This window comes from Piliocolobus tephrosceles, chromosome X (genome assembly GCF_002776525.5).
Source record: "Piliocolobus tephrosceles isolate RC106 chromosome X, ASM277652v3, whole genome shotgun sequence".
Lineage (NCBI taxonomy): Eukaryota > Metazoa > Chordata > Mammalia > Primates > Cercopithecidae > Piliocolobus > Piliocolobus tephrosceles.
The window spans coordinates 82106270-82116135 of NC_045455.1; the positions used below are offsets into that span (position 1 = coordinate 82106270).

Consider the following 9866-nt stretch of genomic DNA (forward strand, 5'->3'; position numbering starts at 1 on the left):
AGAGACTGTGCCAGAGCAAATTCCTCCCTGCATTACATCCTTCTTTGATGCCAGGCTCCTATGTGCACACAAAGCAACTGGTCGCTTGTAAAGATTACCCAGTGATGAGATGTGGCCTTCTCATTTTTTGGAATGGGGAGATGACAAAAAGCAGCCTTTCTCCAGGTTTCAAATGAAATTTTTAACCTTCTTCTCTCTCATTCCCCAAAATGATTTTGGCCTATTGAAATATAAACATTCTTAATACAAATAGGCAAATATCCGTACGTTCCCGCCATGGCTGCTGGAGGCCATCATCACCACCTCCGAGCAGAGGATGGCTGTGCCACTCACACATGCCAACCTTGGCAAATCTGCCAGGGATCCCTTCACCGAAGCTATGGACTTGACATGATAAACTTGATTTAAAAACAAAATCTGAGAATGGATTGGAATTTACAAGTTCGGGTTCAGCCAAGACTGAGACCACCAAAGTGATGGGCAGCCTGGAAACCAAGTACAGAAGCCTTGAGTGCGGCCTGGCATTTATGGGGAAATGGAACACTGACAACATATGAGGCGCCAAGACTGCCACGGAAGATCAGCTCGCATGTGGACTGAAGCTGACCTTCCATTCATCCTTCTTACCTAACACTGGGGGGAAAACGTGCTAAAATCAAGACAGGGTACAATCGGGAGCCCATCAGCCTGGCTGCAACATGGATTTGGACATCATTGGGCCTTTAATCTGGGGCACGCTGGTGCCGGGTTAGGAAGGTTGGCTGGCTGGCAACCAAATGAATTTTGAGACTGCAAAGTCCGGAGTAACCCGGAGTAACTTTGCGGTTGGCTACAAGACTGATGAATTCCAGCTTCACACATGTGAATGATAGGACAAAAGTTCGGTGGCTCCATTTACCAGAAAGTGAACAAGAAATTGGAGAGTGCAGTCAATCTCTCCTGGACAGCAGGAAACAGTAATACTCATTTCAGAATAGCAGCCAGGTATCAGATTGACTCTGAAGACTGCTTGGCAGGTAAAGTAAACACATCCAAACTGATAGGTGTAGGACACACTCAGGACCCTAAAGCTAGGTATCAAACTGACACTGTCAGCTCTCCTGGATGGCAAGAACGTCAATGTCAGTGGTCACAAGCTCAGTCTAGGACTAGAATTTCAAGCCTAAATGAATACTGTACAATCATTTAAAGTATTTTGAAGCATTGCTTCCTTCAGAATTTAGTTTATCTTTCAATGTTGTATATCTGGGATGCAAATATTGCTAAATATTATATCAGACCTCCAGGTTTTAAAGACAATTCAGCTTTAAGGTGTTACCCTTTCAGAAGTACAGAAGAAACCCAATTCCACAAAAGGGCCTTTCAGCTGTTGACTTGGGGAGCTAGGTGGCCCCTCTAGAGATGCCACGTTTCTTTTTTACCTAGAAATAACTGCAATTGGAACCTGATGATATGTAGGCACTTTGCAAATGCATATTGAGTAAATGAATGAAATTGTTACTTCCAGAGAAATGAACCGTGGTTGCCTGACCCTACTTGATGAGAGGCTCCTTGTTAGATAGTGTTACAAACTCACCTGAAAGGGACTTTTTAAGATGGCTCTTCATGACCTGTTTCTACTCCAGTTCATCAACACCTCTTTTACACCAAAAGGTCTGCAGGGTGTGGTAACTGTTTCTTTTGTGACATTTTGAGGTGGAAGAGGGTGCATGTGATGAAGCCAATAATTCAGGACTTAATTCAGTTTTACACTGTGGTTTTTGGTTCTTTGACCAGAGTATGACGTAGCCTCCAGGAGCTCCAGTTATAAGTTTGGAAGAGGCTGTGTGATTGTAATAACATGGTGACAACACTCAGAATCTAAATTGGACTTCTGTTGTATTCTCACCACTCTATTTTTTAGCAGTTTAATGAATACATTTTAGATTCTTCCATTTTGTGCGGAATTAGAACCTTCCCTTCAAATACTGTAATTAACATCACTTAAAATAAAGTTTGAATAGAATACTGAAACCTCATCCTCCTATTGTCTTTATTAATTCAATGTAAATAAACAGGGAAAAAACAAATAGGCAAATTCTACTACTATCTAATTTATTCATTTAGTTTCACATACAGACTTACAAGAGCAAGTTTATATTAATTTAGCAACATTGCATTTGAAACAATTTTATTCGAATGCCTCATTCGCATCTTGTCTTTATTGCTTTCACCATTGCTTGACTCACTTTTCTAACAGGTTCCAGGGCCCATGTCTTTCTTACAGTCTAAACTGATTGAGAGATGGTTCTTTTCCATATGTGTGGAGGCCGTCAATGAATATCTTATCTCAAGCCACAAGAAGTCAATTTGTGTATTTTTTTTTAGAAAATTGTTTTGTTTATCTGAGAGGTATTTATTTTCAGCCTCTACATTATCATTGACTGTATTCCTCCTAAGAGTAATCTTTGAAACTTTAAGCCTTCCTTATATTCAACATTTGAAATTGCATGATCATATACACAGGGGTACATGTGAAACATTATACTTTAAATTGTGCTTACAATAATTTAAACTGTGTTAAATTTTTGTCTTAAAAATTTTTATTGGCTGACCTTAAAAAGTTTTCAAAATTAGCATTGCTTAAGGTATTTTCAGGCAAATGTGTCTTTCCCAAATATATCTTTATTATTCAAAATTAAGTATTAATAATAAAGCCCATACTATGTAATATCAAAGTCCCTCTTCTCTAAGTGATAATTGTTTAAGAAAAAATTATAAACTCACCTTATAGTCAGGCATATATGGCAACTATTTTGCCAGCGCAAAACTTTCCTCAGAACCCAAGAGTTCAGAAGGGATTCATATAACTATTAATGATTCCAAATTATGTTATACCTTCACAGCATAATGACAATGGCCACAGCATAATAATAAGTTTCTCTTCCTCCTGTCTCCATATTCCTCTCTCTCCTCACTTGCCTATGCTTGATTTCTACTCATAATTCAATTCTAGAGCAATTGATATCACTTGCTGGGCCTATTGCAAGCCCCAAATTAATTATGACTTGGTAGTTCGGGGTCATATCAACATAGCTCTTCTCTAAGGGAGTGGTTCACAAATGAGGGAGAACCTAATTTCATGTGACTGAAAAAAGTAAACTTACGTCAACAAATTCAGAACCCTTTGAGCATATCATTTACAATTTAATAAAAGTACATTCAGGGGGTCTTCATTAAATGCTGACATTCTTTGAGTGATATTTACCTAATAATATTAGCCAACATTCCCGGCGGTGCTGTTTCTCTGAATCATGTGTGAGCTCTTCCAATTCCTAATAAAAATGTGCTTCTATGCTGCTCATTTCCACATTCATATTTCCAGCCCTGATTCTCACCCAAGCTCCACTCCAACCTGCTCCTTAGGGATCATTTGAAACCTAGGATGTTCCGCCATCATCTCATACCCAACATGCACAACAATGAATTTATTCTATTGCTTGTCTGAAGAGTTTTCTAAAAGTTTTGTGTTATTCACCATGGGAAAGAGGGAATGAAAGTTACACTTAATATAGGATGTATGGGTCTGTATAAATTAATTGACATTGTGGTCAGAAAACCCTGGCCATAAGATAGTTCTACTTCCTTGTATTACTACATTTTGCACCCCCAAGCAAGATTTTATAAGTTGAGCTAATAATAAGTACATGTTTTTCTCTGCCTGGGTTTTGTGTATCAAGTGAGAAGTAAACACCTCCTGCTCCTTCTGCTGTAATTCCCTCTGAGTAAGCACTGCTGTGTTGTGTGTGTACGTGTGTGTGTGTGTGTGTATGTGTGTGTATATTTGTGTGGGTATGTGTGCATGTATGTGTGTGCTTATGCACCTGTGTTTGCATAGGTGTGTATTTGTGTGTGTCTGTTTTTGTGTTTCCATGTGTACATATGTGTTTACATATTTGCACGTGTGTATGTACAGGTGCGAATTTGTGTGCTTTTGTTTGAATGTGCATGTGTGTATTTGTATATATGTGAATGTGTGTGCAGTGCATACTGTAAGGAGATTCAACCCGGGTCACAAAGTGGAAGCCTTACAGATGACCTGTCTCCTCTTTGCCCTTCAGCTGGAGCTCCGCCCTTGTAACTTTCAAGTCATTTTCAGGGTGGGTCATTCGAACCATGTCCACCACCAGCCCCTTCAGTCTAGAGAGGGGAATGCCTTGACTGAGGCCATCTTACCTTGAAGTCAAAGGAACATAATAAGGAAAGTAGGATGTTGGCTCCAATTTTTGTTTTCTTGTCCACCACATCCAATAAAGAGACACCTTTTGTTTTAGTTTTATATAAACATCTCTTTAGAGAGCTCAATCTGCTCAAACAATATGGGTTAGAGAAGAGAAGCTGTGTCCCATTTCTACAAACAACTCAGAGACCAGGTACAACATTCTCCTGCTAGACCTCCATACACACACACACACACACACACATGCTCTCACACACACACACACTCACACACATTCACGTTCACACACACACAAATTCAGTCACACATTCCCACCCACCCACACACTCACATACACACCCTTATTCACACACACACACATTTACATCCATACACACTAACATACACATATACACATTTATGCCCACACATACACACACATACTCACATACACATACGTTCTCACACACACACACATACTCACATACTCATATGTTCACACACACACACACATACACATATTCACACATATCCACACCCACACACACAATCATACACACATCTGCACTCACACACATACTGTCACACACACCCAGAAGCACCCACACAGCTTTTTCTCCTTCTCACCAGGTCATATTTGTTCCTCATCTCTCAAGGAACACAGCCCAATTACTGTCTCTGGTTCTTTTACAGTGTCTGGCCTGTCAACTCGTCCTCTCCATTCCCACAGCTGTCTCTTCATTTCAGTGCATCTCCTGACACCTGAGTGACTCACAACTTCCTCCTAATGACTCTCCCTGACCCCAGAATCTTTACTCTAGACCACCTTGTCCTGGCACCAGATTCATCTTCTTCATCACAGCATTTTCTTATTCCAGCAAGGGCCACCTTATTGATGATCAACAAGTCAGGCACATTTAAACGTCATTCAATGAGGAAAGGGAGATTGCGAATGTTTCTGGGTGGCTTGGCTGCCTATTCATATGGGGATAGGGGAATTGACATCTCAGCCTGTCTCTTAGACTCAATAGCCTTGTCAGCAGTCTCCAGAAACAGAACCATCTTGCACAGGCCCTCATGGTATATTTCTATTTTTGTGCATGTCCTACCTTCCTAAAAATATCATAAGCTTTCTGAGGATAGGGATGGTGCTGAGGCTGTGAGCTCATCCTCCACAGTGGCTGTCAGGTACCTTGCTGTGCAAGTGACTCCCAGCACCACCTCCATGACCTCTATGATCTTGGGCAAGTCATGTGAGTTCTCTGAGCATCACTTCTCTTTTATGTAAATAAGACCAAGAATACCTGCCTCAAAATGGTTTTGAGACTCATATTAGCCAATGCAGCTAAAAGACTCACCACAGTACCTGGCACACAGTAGGTACTGAATAAATCATAGCAATGATGATTATTTGCTCAGTGGAATGCAGCTGCATCAGCTAAAACCCTTTGGAGAAATGTCATGCAAGCATTTGCTGCTCTTATGAAACTCTGCCTAGGATACAAGGAGGCAGGTGTCACAAACAACAAGGTCTCCAAAACCAATGGCCACAGCCAGAGTTTCATCCAGGACTTGGATTTTGAATGGCAATAAACTAAGTAGCTGGTTTTCAGGAAACCCCAAGCTCTCCCAGAGATCCGCAGCACCATTCCCTCCCACAAGAGACAACCACACAGAAAATGAGCTATGTGTGCAGTTCTGTGTGCCCATCTCTCAGGCATTGAAATAAGCTCATCTTGAAATGCAGCTCAATCTCTCTCTGCTGTCTTCTCTCTGAAAAGCACCCTGGCATTGAGCCACTCTCCAGCTCCCATGGAGAAAAGTGAAGCTCTACACCTTCATGGTAAACCATTCATGGCCCCAGAAAGGAATGGATGGTTTCAGTCTCCCCTTTCCCATTTTTAAAACGGTCATTTTCAAAGTTATTGCTCCTTTGCTACCACTAGATGGTACTAGCCAGCTGCTTGTCATTTTTTTTATTTTTTTATTTTGTGTTTTGTTTACTGCCTCTGAGCATTAATCCAAGAAGGCTGATTACAACAACATGCTTTGCAGAAATGGGGCTTGGAGAGACCTTGGGCAGTCATCAGAAAGTAACTTAGCTGCCATTTGTTAACTGTTACCACTTCCCCTTGACCTTCGTTTATATAAAGTTCCTCTTTGCCCCATCCTGGGTAAAGGAAATATTTAGTGCTATATAGATGATTCATACTGCATTGGCCCATATTTGGGACCTTAGGAAGGCCTTAGAGAGACGTGGAATGCAATGACTGAATTGAAGGCAGCCAGAATAAACACTGGCTTTTCCACTCCCCTCAGGAGTCATGTCTTGTTACCCTTTATTGAGGGTATCTCAGTCCTCTTGCCTCAGACTCCCAGCAAACCCCCAATGCCTTAGGTTTTCCATATAGATGCTTGCATCATCTTTCTCTTTTCTAGAAGGGAAAGACAGTGGTGGACATTAGAAAAAGTCGTGGGACATGCTGAGAGAGACTGGAGAGTATGGCCTGGCATCAGGTCTCTTTCTTTGCCACCCTGGCTTAAGACAATTGAAAGGCAGACCTCTGCTTGACCCCGCCAAGCTCTCAAGACATTAGATGCCACTAAATCCGGACTCACAGGAGATGAATGGATTGTCGAGAGTGGGAAAAGAGTACTTGGCATTGCAATCTGTAGTCAGGCTATGAGAATAAATGAGAAAGCAATGTAGCAGTACTATGCTAATCCAAGATTAGTCAGGAGTAGTCATTTGGAGATGGTTATCAATGAAAGATTAAAAGATTCATGCAAAATTTTAGTTAAACTGAAGGGATGTTGAGCTATGATTCAGACCTAATTTTAATTAAAATACAACCTCTGTTTAACTATGGGCAGTTGGAACAATTGCTTAATCTTTCTGAGCCTCAGTTTTGTCATCTGGAAAAAATAATACTTTCTGTGAAATTATTGAAAAGACCAAGAAAAATAATGGCTGTAAAGCTCCTGGCATTTAGCAGGAATTTGCCAGATGTCCCTCTCTCCTCCAAGTAGCTACAATGGAAAGTAGCCGCCCCCACCCCACCCCCCACCAGCATCTTCACCCATACCTTTTCCTAGAGTAGAGGCTAAGTTCCCAGGAACTACTCCCCAGCCACTGAAATTATTGTGAAATGTAGGAAAACCTGTAATGCCAAATCTTTGGTTTCCCCTGCCAATAGCAATGGCTTCCACATCTTCTATTCATATGCCCCAGTCACATTGAAAAGAGACACCTTCTAATCTTGGAAGAGTTTACCAGCAGTGAGACAGGTATATTTTTTCATCCATTATCATAAGGAAAATACTTTTATTTCCTTAAACAGAATTTTTCTATTGAAAAGAGAAACAATTTTGCTTCATTGCTGTTTTTTCCAAAAGTAGTTCCTAATGCCCAGTGTGACAAATCAAAGAGATCCTGTGAAATGATGGTATAATCTTTTCTGTCTACATTGAAGGAAGGTAAAGTGAAATTGTCAGGTAATTCCATACAAATAATTGCTACAGAAACACAGCATTACATTAAGCTAACATATAAAAAAAAGGATATTTCATCTCTAGGTATAGAGAACAACAGATTTATAAAGCAATAATTTGAGTTGACTATTACACGCTCTCAATATATAGGGATTCAGGAAAAGCTATTAAATAGCAACCTTACTACCATCTACCAAGCAAGTAGCTGGAGTGAGTAGATTCTCATGTTGGAGCAAGAAATTTAAAATTCTTCTGCTTATCATTACAAATTGTAGTCACCTCAATGTTAGTAGCATCTACGGAAACACAAAAGGAAAAAAAAAAAGAAAAAAAAGCTAAAGAGAAAACTTGTATGGGAGGAAGTAGAAGGAATAGCATCTATTGTACTACAGTGTCTGCTTTGTGCTTTTAAATGACTCAAATACTTTGGAGTGTTTTATTTAAAAAACATCAAGGTTAGAATAAAAACTTTGGTGGGTTTGGTAATAATCTAGTATTGTGTTGGAAATAATGCTAAAGCCATTTTGGGGTTCTCTATCAAAGACAGCCAAAATCAATTAGTAATTTCTGCCATGCATACTGTAGGCAGAATTGAATAGTTTAGAATCTCCCCAGTGTACCTCTAGTACCAGATATCTGGGAGAAATTAGGAGATCACCACACATGCCCAGGGGAAAAGGCACGGGGTCACAGAAGACCTAGAAAACTTTAAATGTGCACCTCAGGCTTATCCTCAGTACAGAGACAGTCTATAACAGCGTACACACACACACACACACACACACACACACACACACACACCAAGAATGGTGAAGTAGGAGACTGTAATTTCCAGAATTACCAAACTATTAGATTCATATGTCTAGTTTTCAACAAAAAATAACAAGTCGTGCAAAGAAACAGGAACATATGGCCCATTCAAAGAAAAAATATATCAACAGAAATTGTCCCTGAAAACAACCTGATAAAAGTTATTCTAGCAAAAGAGTTTAAAACAACCATCTTAAAGATATGGAGAAAGTCAAGAAAATAATGTGTGAACAAAATGGAAATACCAATAAAGAGGTATAAAGTCTAAAAAGACAAAATATTTCTGGGGCTGAAGAGCACAACAATGAAAATGAAAAATTTACTAGAGGGCTTCAAAATCAGATTTGAGTGGGCAAAAGAAAGAAGCGAGAAACTTAACAATAGGACAATGGAAATGATCAAATCTGAGAAATAGAAAAAAGATTGAATAAAAGTAAACACAGTTTAAGGAACACATGGCATAACATCAAGCAATCCAACACACACATTTTGGAAGTCTCAGAAGAGAGAGAAAAAGGTAGGTAAGTTGTTTGAAAGAAATAATAGTCAAAACCTCAACTCAAGTTTCGTGAAAGACACAAATAGAAACATTCAAGATAGTCAATAAACTCCATGTAGAAGAAATTCAAAGAAATCCACACTGAAACACATTTTAATCAAACTGTTGAAAGCCAAAAACAAATAACCTTAAAAGTAGCAAGAGGGAAGTGATTTATCACATACAAGGAATTTTCTATAATATTGTTAGCACATGCTCATCAGAAACTCTGTGGGTCAGAGTGGGCTAATGTATTCAAATAGCAAAGGAAAAAAGAAAACTGGTCAATATTTTGTGAATTATACTTGTCTTACAAGATATGCTAAAGAGAGTCTGGCAGGTTAAAATAAAAGGACACTAGACAGTAATTTGAAGCTATATGAATACATAAATATCCAGTAAAGGTAAATACATAAAAAATTGTAAAAGCTAGTATTATTGTAACAATGTGTGTAACTCTACTTTTTATTTTCTGTGTAATTTAAGAGGCTAATAACACTTTAAAAAATGCGATTATTAGTCAAAGGCAATGTTATTGTGGCTTTGGTTTATAGCTTCAGATTTTATTTCATATATAATTTAAGAGGCTAATGCATTAATAATTATTAGTTTATGTTTTGGGGCACCCAGTATGTAAAGACGTAATTTTGTAGCATCAACAAGTGAAAGAGGTGGGGACAGAGCTGAAGAAGCAGAATCTTTGTATGTTATTGAGGTTAAGCTGGTATATGTTCAAATTACAGCGTTAGAACTTTTGGTTGTTAACTCCCATAATAACCACAAAGAAAATGGCTAAAGAATACATACAAAAGAAAATAAGGAAGAAAT

The 9866-nt window shown here is 39.1% G+C and overlaps 1 pseudogene; it reads left to right on the forward strand.

Moving 5' to 3' along the window:
- The first annotated feature begins 316 nt into the window (after nt 1-316).
- On the forward strand, nt 317-1166 carry LOC111540419 (annotated as a pseudogene).
- The last annotated feature ends 8700 nt before the right edge of the window (nt 1167-9866 follow it).